The 12540-nt window shown below is 41.3% G+C and overlaps 1 protein-coding gene across 1 annotated transcript in view; it reads left to right on the top strand.

Moving 5' to 3' along the window:
- Positions 1-4118: 4118 nt before the first annotated feature.
- The window catches only part of kcng1 (potassium voltage-gated channel, subfamily G, member 1), a 48473-nt gene continuing 40051 nt past the window's right edge, over positions 4119-12540 (top strand). The window contains exons 1-2 of the mRNA XM_039800982.1: positions 4119-4137; positions 7192-7268. The gene's annotated coding sequence lies outside the window, so the exon portion shown is untranslated. The remainder of the gene's footprint in view (positions 4138-7191; positions 7269-12540) is intronic.

Raw genomic sequence — 12540 nt, 5'->3', positions numbered from 1 at the left:
TTCTTAACGTCGCCGCACGTAAAGGCAGACACATTCAGTGCAATTCATGAAGACATTAAAAAGAAAAGCCTGAATTATGGCAGTGTTTCTTTTGGATCAGGAAGAAGCATGGGGATTATATAAAGGAGCAGACAAAGGGCCAAAAACAGATTTGGCAAACATTGTAAAGCCTCTTCATCTTCAGCTGGTAGTGCCCTGGTTTGAATTGTATAGACTTTACATTGCGGTGACGCCACATGTTTATCAATCGCTTTTGTCGGCTAGAGGGAAGTTTTTTTTCAAAGATGATGAAAATTCTGAATAGAAAGAGTCATAACCTAACTTGTAGTTGGAGTTGTCCTGGCAGCAGTTTCTTTTACAACGGTGGTAATAAAAGAAAATCCTTTCTTGGCCTACAGTCTATGAATGTGTAAATGAATGATTTTCTGATTCATCACGACTATATGACCTCTCGGTAACGCTAACTCAGTAATCTACAGTGGAAAGACCTTTACGACAGCAGGTGTGGTAAATACACTTTTGTCCAAAGCGGCCACTAGAATCAACACAAACTGAAAGTTACATATGGACACTTTAAGTTCTGAGCTCCCCCTATGAATCATGTTGGTTCTAGGGATGCACCGAATCCAGATTTTTGGGATTCGGCCGAATACCGAATCCACTGGTTAAGATTCTGCCGAATCCGAACACGAATACCGAATCCTCCTCCCATCCTCAGTCCATTAACACACTAAACACATTAATGAGGTAAACAACGTCCACAGCCTCTAAAATAGTTAAATGTAACAACTTAATGTTGAATTCACACGTAGGAAAGCACATCGCTATCGCCAGATGAGTGAAAATTTTGTTTGGCAAATTTTTGCTAACCAGTGTATGATGAAGGCATGTTGGGTGGGTGAAATTAGAAAGCTAACGTTAGCTAACGAGCAGCAGAACGGCTGACAGCCCAGGAGAGGCCCTGTCTGGTTAACACCAGTTTTTAGCTGTGACTGTCCTTCCTCTGCCGTACCTGGGCGATGCTGCGAGGCTGCTTTCCTTCATGCGCGGCTTGTATTCTTTCGGATGTCTCATACGCAAATGTTTTTAACAGCGGCGATGTTGTGTGTTGTTTGGGGTCCTTGCCGCCGCGGGACAGGTCGGCATTACGGGTTGGGCATGTGGCTCGGCTTGGGCCGCCTTCTTTTGGCTGGGGTTGCAGCCTACAGCATTGAACGGTCCACCTACGTAAACACCTTCCCCTAATCAACGGCGCCGTCATTACGTCGACCAGCGTAGCGCGCGCAGTGCAAACGTAGGGTTCGGTTCGGCAGAAACCGAACCCCTTCAAAAAGCCCAATATTCGGCCGAATCCGAACCCAAATCCTGGATTCGGGCCATCCCTAGTTGGTTCTGAACATTATATTTTTTTATACCATGGTTTGGGTGAATACTCAATTTATGATTGGCTGCAGAGGGGTCCATAAAAGAGTGATATAGGACACTTACTAAGGAGTTCTGGTGGAACTGACTGTTTACCGTTCTAAATGAATGCGCTACATTAAAGGAAAATGAAAATCAATTTGCTGCGCATCAGGCGGTTCTGGCCTCCTCCGTTGTCCATTAATTCCTGACAATGGACCCGTCGTTGGGCATTAACCCTTACATATATACATAATATATACATAATATATATATATTGGTTAGTCAATGTCTGTAGCCTTTCCCTTTTTCTGGAGGAATGCCACATTAGGATACAGATAACACACAAGACAGAACCAATAATGTAAATAATAATTGAAAATACAGCAATAATAATACAGTAGTTTAGAAACATAATAATAATAATAATTGAATTGACATCCCCATATCAACTCACAACATGTCACAATCGCAGCTTCTGTATTAGTATTCCAGATTCAAATGATAAAATGTCCACATGCAGAGCACATTTACATTTCACAGTGACATAAGAAAAGCAGAGGGAGCGCAGAGAGCCGTGCAAACTGTTCTAATGGTTTATTATTATTGTTATTGTTATCATTATTATTATAACCAGTTGGTGAAATCCCACTCTTGCTCTGAGTTGAACGGTGCCATCAGCTCTGAAGTGGCCCTGATGCTCATTAAGTCAGGAAACAACAGGCTCCGGTGGTAAATACAGCTGCCGCCCACCACCAACAACACAAGCAACACGCTGCTCCATAGATCATTTCTTTAGTGTCAGAGTTCCTGCGTTTATATAATGCTTCCCTTTCACAGCAGTCCAGTCCTGACAGGGGAGTAATTGGGACGATATTCACAGAAAATCTCTGGATTTATATGAAGGCATCATTTCAAATAGACCTCATCGGTTTGTTAATAAAGGTGGATACGAAAATTGTAAAAGCTGCTGCATTAGCAGATTTTTGCATATAGAGCCCAGTGTGATGCTGATGTGATCAGATATCATACATCTACCTCATATAGGGGTTAATTCGTTTCTCTTCTGCTGCACACATTTCCCCTAAACGTACCTCATAATGCTACTTCACGTTGTACCTTCTGTAATTTCCTGTTTCCCAGAAAGACTTTCAGTAGCTACAGTACCAGCGGGTGTGAGCTTGTTGCCTTTAATCAAAGGTGGGTGTATGCGTGGGTGCAAGCAAGGTAGTCGACTAGTCTGTGAACATTGTGCCATGCGTATCATGACAGCTTCGCCCCTCACACAAAACATACCGTATCTTACACTCACATTGCATTGTTGATGGAGAAATGAGTGTCTCTTCTTGTTCTATAATATATTTCTCTGTTTAAAGCCCCATGGCACACCAATCAAACATCCAGCAACGGGGAATATTCTTATGTTGGCAGTTGTCTTAGAATGTATTTAAAACAAACTGAAAATAACTGCCAATGGTACGCTGATCAAACAAATCCATACAAAACAGGTCAAAGAGTTGACGTCACAAATCCCCTTTAAATGGAGAGTGAGGAGAACATCCACTGTAATTTAGAGACACTAACTCCTTGTACTATTGTGTTTAAAAGTGGCAAGACATCTTCAAACACGCAAGAAATATCGGAAGAAAATCTGGAGCAAGCAGTGGTTATCAAAGGTCCCATATTGTAAAAAGTGAGATGTTCATGTCTTTTTTATTTATTATTAAGCAGGTCGAGGTGCTGCAGTATCTAAATACTTTGAAGTGTGTGTATTAAAACGCTCAATCCACAGAGAAATGCACATGTGTAGAAACTGGGCCTTTAAATGAGTCGTCAGGACATCTGTACGGTTGTGATGTCATAACTATATTATACATACGTAGAAAGTGCCGCTACAGTGCCATTACAGTCATTCCCCGGCTGCAATGACGGCTCAGAGACTACCAGAGTGCAGATATGTTAGACCAGGAAATGTTGACGAATCAGAGTAGACTGGTTTTTTTTTTTTGGGGGGGGGGTTAAAGAGAAAGGCACTAAAACGCAGTGTTTTAGACAGATGGTGAATACAGGTATATTCAGGTTTTTTTTTTAACATTAAAGCATGTAAACATGTACTAGTTGAAACCCAAAATACAAAAATAAGAAACATAAAAAGAGCATAATGTGGGACCTTTAAGAAGACAACATAAGGGAGCTTTTCGTGGTGGTTGCTGGTTTTGTAATCTTCTCTAGAGTCGTACCAGAGCAGGCTGTTGGAAAATGTTAAACCACCAATTACAGGGACTGCATCTCTTCAGGTGGAGCGACTCATGGTCACTTTCAGGACTTTGGCAACAGGTGAATAAGGCTTGCTTAATCAGCACACATTCCAAATGCGAAACGTATTGTCATGTAGGCAATATGAATATGAAACATAAAAACTCTTGATTAACCTTCATGTAGAATTTCCATGGGAGACCTTTCAGAGCCTGTCCTTTTTGTGAGTCTGATTTGCATGCTTTTATTTTGGAGCGTTTGATTTGTGTAGACGCTAACTTGACCTTGTCTCACCCCTGTGCCTAATTAAGGCTAATGGGAGCCACCTGTGGCGGAGTGAAAAGACAATTTAGGTGGCAATCAGAGAGAAGAAGGAAAGAACGTGACTGAACAGAGGAATAAGAGAGGACGGCAAACAGAGGCGGTGGCGTGGAGGGGACGATAGGACTGGGGAGCGAAGAGATGCCGTCTGCAGTGTAGGTGAGTGTGAGCCTACCTCCCAGGGCGTTAGTGATGGCGAGATGAAGCCTACGGTGGCCGAGACGGTTCGACAGAAACACAAAGGCCACAACACAAACTAGTGATGGCGACCTGAAGCTTTCTGAACCGGTGAAGCTTTCAGTCCAATTGTATCGAAAAAAGGTTCACCAGTTCTTCCAGAAAAACGCAAAAATCCTTGATTATGCGGCACGTTTTCTTAAAAAATGCGATGGATTATGCGGAATATTTATGCAATTTTATGCGATGAACTTGCGGGAACTTGCAAAAATTGCGGGAACTTGCAAAAACTGCGGTTTGATGAAAAAGAGAAGAAAAAGTGATTCCCCCAACACCCTGCTTTTTTTTAAAGTTAATTTCCAAAAATAGTTTACATATATTCAGTCATTGCAATAAGTAAACAAATAAGATACAAAAATATATACAAATAATATAATATTAAAGTAAAAATAAAAGTAATTGTCTAAACAGAGAGAAATTAAAGATACAAAAGAGACAGACTTTCAAAAATCATTAATAATATAGAGAGCAGGAGCACTGAAGAAAGAAATTTGATCAGATATTAAGAAAGCTTTCTGATACCAACTTAAGAGACTCAAAGTACATGTCAAATTCAACCTCCAACACATGCTTTTCGATGATGTTCACGTCACTTCATAACGTCACTTCATAACGTCACTTCATAACGTCACTTCATAACGTCACTTCATAACGTCACTTCATAACGTCACTTCCTAACGTCACTTCATAACGTTTCCATGGCAACAGGGGAAAATGGCTGCTCTCGTGTGAAGTAAACGCAAAATTTTTTTAACTTTCTGCTAAGATATATATGTGACTTTTTTTGCAACGAAAATGCGGGGATTATGAAATCATGCAAGCACCGCATATTTTGCGCGGAAATCGGCAATTTATGCGGCTAAAGTGCGGAATATTTGAAAAAATGCGGCCCCCGCATGAATATGCGGACTTTGGCTGATTATGCGTTGAATTATGCGATCGCATAATCACGTTTTTCTGGAGGGACTGGTTCACTACTCGAAGCTTCAGAACTCTATGCGGACATCTAGTGGTGAAAGGAAGAATAGCATTGTGTCCTGGGACACGTTGTTATGTCCCAGTGTATTGTTTGTTAATTGTATAAATAACAATATTAGATCACGACAAAAATAAAACAGTTTCACAGATATTAGGCATGAACGTCTTTGAGTCGAAGATGAGTACATTTTGTGTATGAATTCATGGATAAATAAATAATGACATAAATAACTAAGCCTATTTGGGACCTTGCGTCAATGAAAATGTCATTGCCTTCTCCACAAAATAAAACTATAAAGTTAGGATTTGGGTTGTGAACGTTTCTTGTGTTTGTAAACAAATACGTCAATTTTGGAGGGAAATTAATGTAGAACACATTGCACATTGTACACGTTTCTGTGACTATATTGAGTAGCCTACGTAGCCTAGAGCAACATTGTCTCCGCTGCCAAATAGGTGAGATAGGCAGTGCAGAAGGCGTACGCTATATGAGCAATCTAACAGTCTGACATGTAGTCTACTGCCAGTGTGGTGGTTATTGAAATTGTTTGAGTCAATTGATTGGGGCAGTGCTTTGACAGTAGCAAGGACATACTTTGGGACAGTGATGGTGCTTATGGACAATAACAGTGCTCGTGGACAGGTCAGGGGGATATTATTGTGCTTGGTGACAAATGTTTGTGGGAATAGACATCAAATGTCATTTTTATTCAGAAAGAGAATTTCGAATCACGGCTAAAACAAATCTATATCTATTAAAAAAATGCAGCAATAAAGTCAAAACGACAAGGCTAAAACAAGGGGTTTGTGCGTCTTGGCTGGCCTCCTCTGCCCAGGATCCTAAAAACCAGTCAAGTTTAAAAGGAATGGGAGTCAAAACCGATCAAAAGAACCTGGCTTTTAATGCTTTGTCTATTTTAATTTTAAAGAGGTCCTAGGCCTCACTACAAGAGAACCTAGGTGGCGTTGTCGGACGACATTTTTTTAAAGCTTTAGTGCGTAACTTTTTGATATTGTCGACCGTCCGTTAGATTCAAGCTGTTGCCAAGTGAGTTGCTCCAAAGCTAAGTAAGACTATCGGCTCCACACAAGTCTCTCTGTGTTTCTCAGTATGGCTGTGTTCAGAAGATTATGTCATCTGGTGACTTTCCCGAGCAGAAACTCAAGGGAATATAATTACCTTTTTCTGAAGAGTCAATGTCAAAAAAAATGTTTAATCCTCCATGTCCTCCTTGGCTACAAGCAACTGCGTGGGGGCGTGTGCGAACACAGAAGGCTTGTATCATGTGGACGCACCGACAGTTGTTGTCATTACTTTGAATTTCTCATGGGGGAGACAGAAACTACGCACTAGCTTTAATCCACTGAATTTTAACACCAACCTACCCAGTCCTTACTCCGGATTTCCACTGAATGCAGAACGTCTGCGGGCCGGCTCCGCTGCTTATCGGCTCCGTGCTCCGCCGTCCGTCAACACCCACCAGGTCCAGATTTGTTGCGGCACGGACCCCGGAGATCTCGCGAATTCAAGTAGAATGGAACCTCAAAACTAACAACAGTTAGTTTCCATCCAGAGGAGTAGAGGGGAAACAGCTCTGTGCTGTGTTTTCAAGGTGTAGTGCAGGGAAATATGATCCGCGTGTAGTTTATTTTGAAAATTAACCTGATGCTTATTTAGTTTCTGTGCTTGACTTCCTGTCCCTGCTGTGTGCTGAACTGCTGCGGCGCTCTCCGGGCGTCCAGCAAAAATAGAAGCTCTGCGTATCTGCTCCGGAGGGCTGCGGATCGCCGGATCTGTGCCGGAGTCGGAACGCAGCCGTTCCGCAGTCAGTGGAAATACACACGTTGACTGTTACACACATTACGCAGCCGGTGGAAACTGGGGGTTACCCATACAAGATTTATCTTGACTTCAAGTCCCTTTTTAGGAAAAACAGAATTCATCAAAACATTTGAGTCTTTCTGTTAAAGGTAAACTTTCTGTGGGTTCCTTTTCAGGAGTCATGTTACTGTGTGCTGACGCCTTCTTGAGACTGACGGGAGCCAACGACACAACTTGCTCCTGACTTATGATGGTAAGCGGACTTCATTTTAGATACAAAATATTATTGGGTGCTGCTTAAAATTCCTTTGCCAATTACATATCACATAATGGCCGTGACTTGGCCCCATACTCAAGTCACCTATTTTCCACCTGGCTGCACTCAGGAGATATTTTGGGAAGTAGTTAGTTAATGGGTTAAAACTGGCTCTATGGTCATTATTGAGGCCATGGTTGTTGGTACTTTTTAAATATATTTTGTCCACAAGCACGCATTGTACATTAAATGTCAATCTAAAACAACAACTGCAATCTGAGTACATTACATAATGGACAGATGTTACTTTCGGTCACTCCAATCTCTCTCTCTCTCTCTCTCTCTCTCTCTCTCTCTCTCTCTCTCTCTCTCTCTCTCTCTCTCTCTCTTGTTAAAGCCTAGTTGATCTCGGTCTATCATGGGGAAAGTCTCAGGCTATTTTTCTCTCTCCATGTTAAGAACAATATGTTCATAACCTATATGTAACATATGTTCTATGTAATATGTGTACAGAAAATGTCATGAAAAATCGTTTCTAGTTAATCAGTGTAACATTGTTTCAATAAATCTAAAAAAAAAGAAGAAAAATCCATTCCATCTTTTTTATTTTTAGATAAGTGAGTAAGTGGTGGTTAAATTTGACATGGTTTGGTTTCAATGCCAGGCATTTATGTAGATTCAAATCTTCTGCCTGACAATATCTCACTGTTGATTCAATCATATTTTCCTACTATGCTGCATTATTTGTCTAAGTAGAAGCAGTATCATATTGATGGTGTGAAGGCGTTTGCTCACAATATGTTTAATCTCATGTCACATCTTAATCGTTGCCATTGAGGGAGAGTTTCTTGGTGGTCCAGTATGAAGTGCTGCCCGTCAGTCGAATGACATGGCTCTCTGTCTCCCTCTCACATTTCACGAGCACTCAGCTGTCTCAGGCTGTCTCAGAGGAGCATGGAAGTGGAATCAGCGGTTTCATCTCAGCAATCCAATCGTTTACCAAGTACTTTCCTCTGATCCGCAGACCAACAATGGTCCTTATCCCTCTCTGCATACAAACACACACACACACACACACCTTAACTAGTCATTTTGGTGCCTAAACTTAACTGTCACGAGCGTCACCTGACGGTAGTCTCACATTGCCAGACCTTCCTCCACAGCGGTGCGAAGGAGGGTCTGGCTAGTCCACACAGCACTCCAGGATGGGAGAAAAACATGCTCTGGTTTATTGGCATTTCTTTAAACCAATCAAAACCGTCTTGGGCGGCGCTAAGCGCCAGACGGAGCCACGGTGCAGATGCAAAATAGCCTCGGGAAGGAACTTGTTTTAGTGGAACGTGCACGTTCAAAACTTGTTTTAGTCGTTCAACAGAAAACTCAGATTGGACAGATAGTCTAGCTAGCTGTCTGGATTTACCCTGCAGAGATCTGAGGAGCAGTTAACCATAGTCCTCAGAAATCCACCGCAGGTTAGAACGGCAACACAAAGACTGAAGCAGAAGGTAACGGAAAATGAAAATAAGGGGCATCCGGCCAGTACTCGTATCACAGTCACCTTTTTGTGGCTAAACGTAACTGTCACTTGACCGGTCGGTGTAATTTCGTAAGATATCCTACGAATTGTTGTGCATAGGTTTTCGTACAATATCCTACAAACCCGTTCATGAGAGTAGTTACTGACGCCTAATGTTGTTACCACAGCAACCCATGCCGATTAGTTGGCAGGTTGATGATGTCTGGTCACACAAATCGGATCTGATTACTTGCAAATAACAGTGCAGTGCGGACAGTCTGTCTTAAAGATTGGATTTGAAAAACCAATCACATTTGCATGCAGTTTGAACGTAGCCTTAGGGCCCTATTTTAACGATCTAAGCGCACGGTGTGAAGCGCCTGACACAGGTGTGTTTAGGGCGTGTCCAAATCCGCTGCGCCAGGTACAAGATAGGGCCATTAGTCTTTTTTTAGTCTTCTTCTCCTGCGCTAACATTATCTGAAGCTTATAAACTGGGAAACCTTCAACAAAACTAGGCAGATATGAAAAAGTCTAATTGATGATAACAAAAGATTTTGGCTGACCTCCAAACTGGTGCTGCTGTAACAAACAGTTTGTGACATAACTTTTGAACAGTACAGTCCTGAAACAGACTTTAAGTATTTGTGTATCATTTTAGTAATCTTGAGTTAGTCATTTTTTTGGCCTTTTTCTTATAATGAATGCAACTGCCCATGTTAGCTGTCCATATTGTCTTAGAGCAAGGACTAAGAAAGGGGGATGTGGGTGGGGGAGTCCATCTGCCGAGTTGAGAACAGACACCAAAGGCCTCCTGTTCCTTCATCTCACTTATACATTGAGTCCAAGACTTAATTTACATCCAGCAGAGACTGCGTCTGATAGCATGAATCTGAGTCCAAATAGTGTGAGTAACCTTGTAGTTGTACATGAAGAAATAGCACATTTTAAAGACGGCAGAAGCTCAGAGTTTGGAAAGAAATCAAATGGCTTGTGCCAACGTCCCATAAGAGACCATGGCTGGTCAAATAACAAGCACCAAAGCAGAACTGATGCACAACATGTAGTTTAGAGTTCAAATTTAGAATCCATTTAAATGACTAAAGCTGCGTTTCGTTAGTGTTTCAACATGCCCTCCTTCACTTCCCCTCAGCCCTTGGTATGACATAAGAGCGTACGTCGCACGGAGGCCACTTGGAGAGCAGAGGGAAAGTGGGCGGGGCCAGGAGCGGGGGATTGAAATGGAACGTACCTGCCCTCGTTCACTTTCAGCCCAAACTAGACTGATCGACCGCCAGATGTAGGCTTAGCGCTACTGCTGTTTTATTTCCCATCTTAGTTGCATTAATTATGGCATTCTATCCCCATTTTTTATATTCATTCTATGTCTGCTTAAGCTTTGCACCTTCCTTACTGCACAGTAGGCCTATTTCTTTTATGAAAGGCGCTATAAAAATGTTATTTATAAAAAGTATTATTTCTGCTTTTTACACATCATAAATGCCTGCAGACTCATTTCAATGAGGCTTGGTAATCAGCTGCATGAGTTTCTGATTTAGAAAGTTTGTGATCTGTACCATGGTTCATTATATTAACGCTTAGGCTGTATCTCGCAAAAACAGAGTTTCTTCTCTGCACTTACAGATAATGTTGGAAATAAATTAATCACACCTACAATATCTAGTAAGGAAAACGTATAAATTAAATGCTAACTGTCATTAGTTTTATTAGCCTTCATGTTTCAGTCAAATATCAAGGTGACGATCAGGAAACACAAAAAAATGGAAATGGATTAATACAATTTATTCTGAATTTACTTCTGCTTTGGTGGTCAGCAACAGGAGTTTTAGCGGTTGTACATCACTGCCACCTAACCATGGATGTATTTTCTTGCACCAAATGCATAACTGCAATGCATTGTGGGTGATATTCACCTCTGGAGTGCCCATCGTTGTTCACTCGCTCCCTCAGCCCTCCGAGGGTCGATCTCACCAAGTTCACTTCACTTTTTCAGACAAATGGACACTTAAGATGGTGGTGGGGATCCCCCCCGAGGGCAAGTGCTTAGGGGAAGTGAACATGGGCATGTTGAAACACTGATGAAAACACAGCCTTAATAATGTGAGATGTACGACGGAGCATTAGGGCCACATCAAGGGGAAAAAAGTTAAGGAGGAAGATTTATTTTGCATTTCGAGAATAAAGTCGAAATGTCGAGAATAAAGTCAACATGACGAGAATGAAGTTGAAAATACCATTTTGAGAATAAAAAACCTTGATATTTCAAGAATCAAGTCGGACTTTTGAGAATAAACCAAACGACTAGCTTTACCTATAGTCTTCTACAAAATGCATTGTGAAGCCCTATATGAACACATGAAATTATACTTCAGAATCGGTTTTAATAACAAGGAAATTCTTTCTTTTAGCGCATAAACACAGTATGGTGATAAGTATTAGGACTTTGAAGAGATTGTACCGAAAATTGCGTCTATTCAGAAGGAGAAACCACACAAACTTGGAAGAGGTGGCCGTATTCCTGCAAACTGAAATAGCTTGTAATGGACAGATGCAAGGGTATCGACGGTTACACCTCCCCATATGTTGTATCACAAGACCTAATAAGACAATTTATCAAATTGTTTGTTTGATCCTGAAGGAGTGGGGCTCAGGTGAGCGCGGCACTCCAAGGACGTAACCCATATCTATGATGTTGCCTACATGGCAGCTGGCATGGCGGACAGTCACTCTAATGTGATTCACTGATGAAGGAGTTGAATTTATTCTCGTCATTTCAACTTTAATCTCGACATTTCAACATTATTCTGGAAATGGTAGTTCGACTTTATTCTCATCATGTTGACTTTATTCTCGCCTTTTCGACTTAATTCTCGACATTTCGACTTTATTCTCGAAATGCTAATTAAATAAAAAGTCTTCCTCCTCAATTTTTTTTCCCTTGATGTGGCCCTAATGCTCCGTCGTACATATGGCCCCTGTTGAGTTAAAACCTTGTATTTCAGGGAGCATAGTCTTGTTTTTTAATACACTCCACGCTGCGAAATGGTGATCATCTATCACCAGGTGCTAGGTCCCATATTTCCACATTGAAAGCATGGGTTGAACACTGATAGAGAAAGCAGACATTTTTATTAATAAATCTTTGAGGTATAATTACCAACCAGCCAACATGAAGAAATAACATTGTTATATGAGTAATACATTGCTGATGATAACCATTATCACAGAAACGCATCAAGGAAACAAAAGGAGCCCATTAAATGGCACACAGTGGAGAGGAAGGCCTGCACAGATTGCACGGAGAGGGGAGCTGTTATTTTGCACAGCTATAATCAAAGCCATAGTGATCAACAGACCCGCGGAGTTATGAACTGACATCTCCTTAACACTGACAGCAGACGTTGACTTCTCACACTCGAAAATAAACTTTACAGACTACAGAGAGGGGAAACAGAAGGAAAGAAAGCAAAAAGAGTGAGGGGAAAAACCCTTTTTGGCATATTTATGTGTTCTCTCTTAAATCACTTTGTGTTTCTGTGGAACCTAATATCAAAAATAAAGAGGCTCCAAGTAGGAATGAAAAACAAGAGGAAAGCAGAAACCAGCTCTACTGAAATAATGAGCCTTGACTAATTTGGTATTGGGTTAATCCAAGGCCTTTGATAAAACAGGGCAGGCCATATTCAGTGTTCAGCCTAAAGGTATGGTTAATCCTCTTACTACTTAATTGAC

The sequence above is a fragment of the Perca fluviatilis genome, chromosome 5 (genome assembly GCF_010015445.1).
Source record: "Perca fluviatilis chromosome 5, GENO_Pfluv_1.0, whole genome shotgun sequence".
Taxonomy (NCBI): Eukaryota; Metazoa; Chordata; class Actinopteri; order Perciformes; family Percidae; genus Perca; species Perca fluviatilis.
The sequence above is the reverse complement of the archived record's forward strand: the minus strand, read 5'-3'. Positions and strand labels throughout refer to the sequence as shown.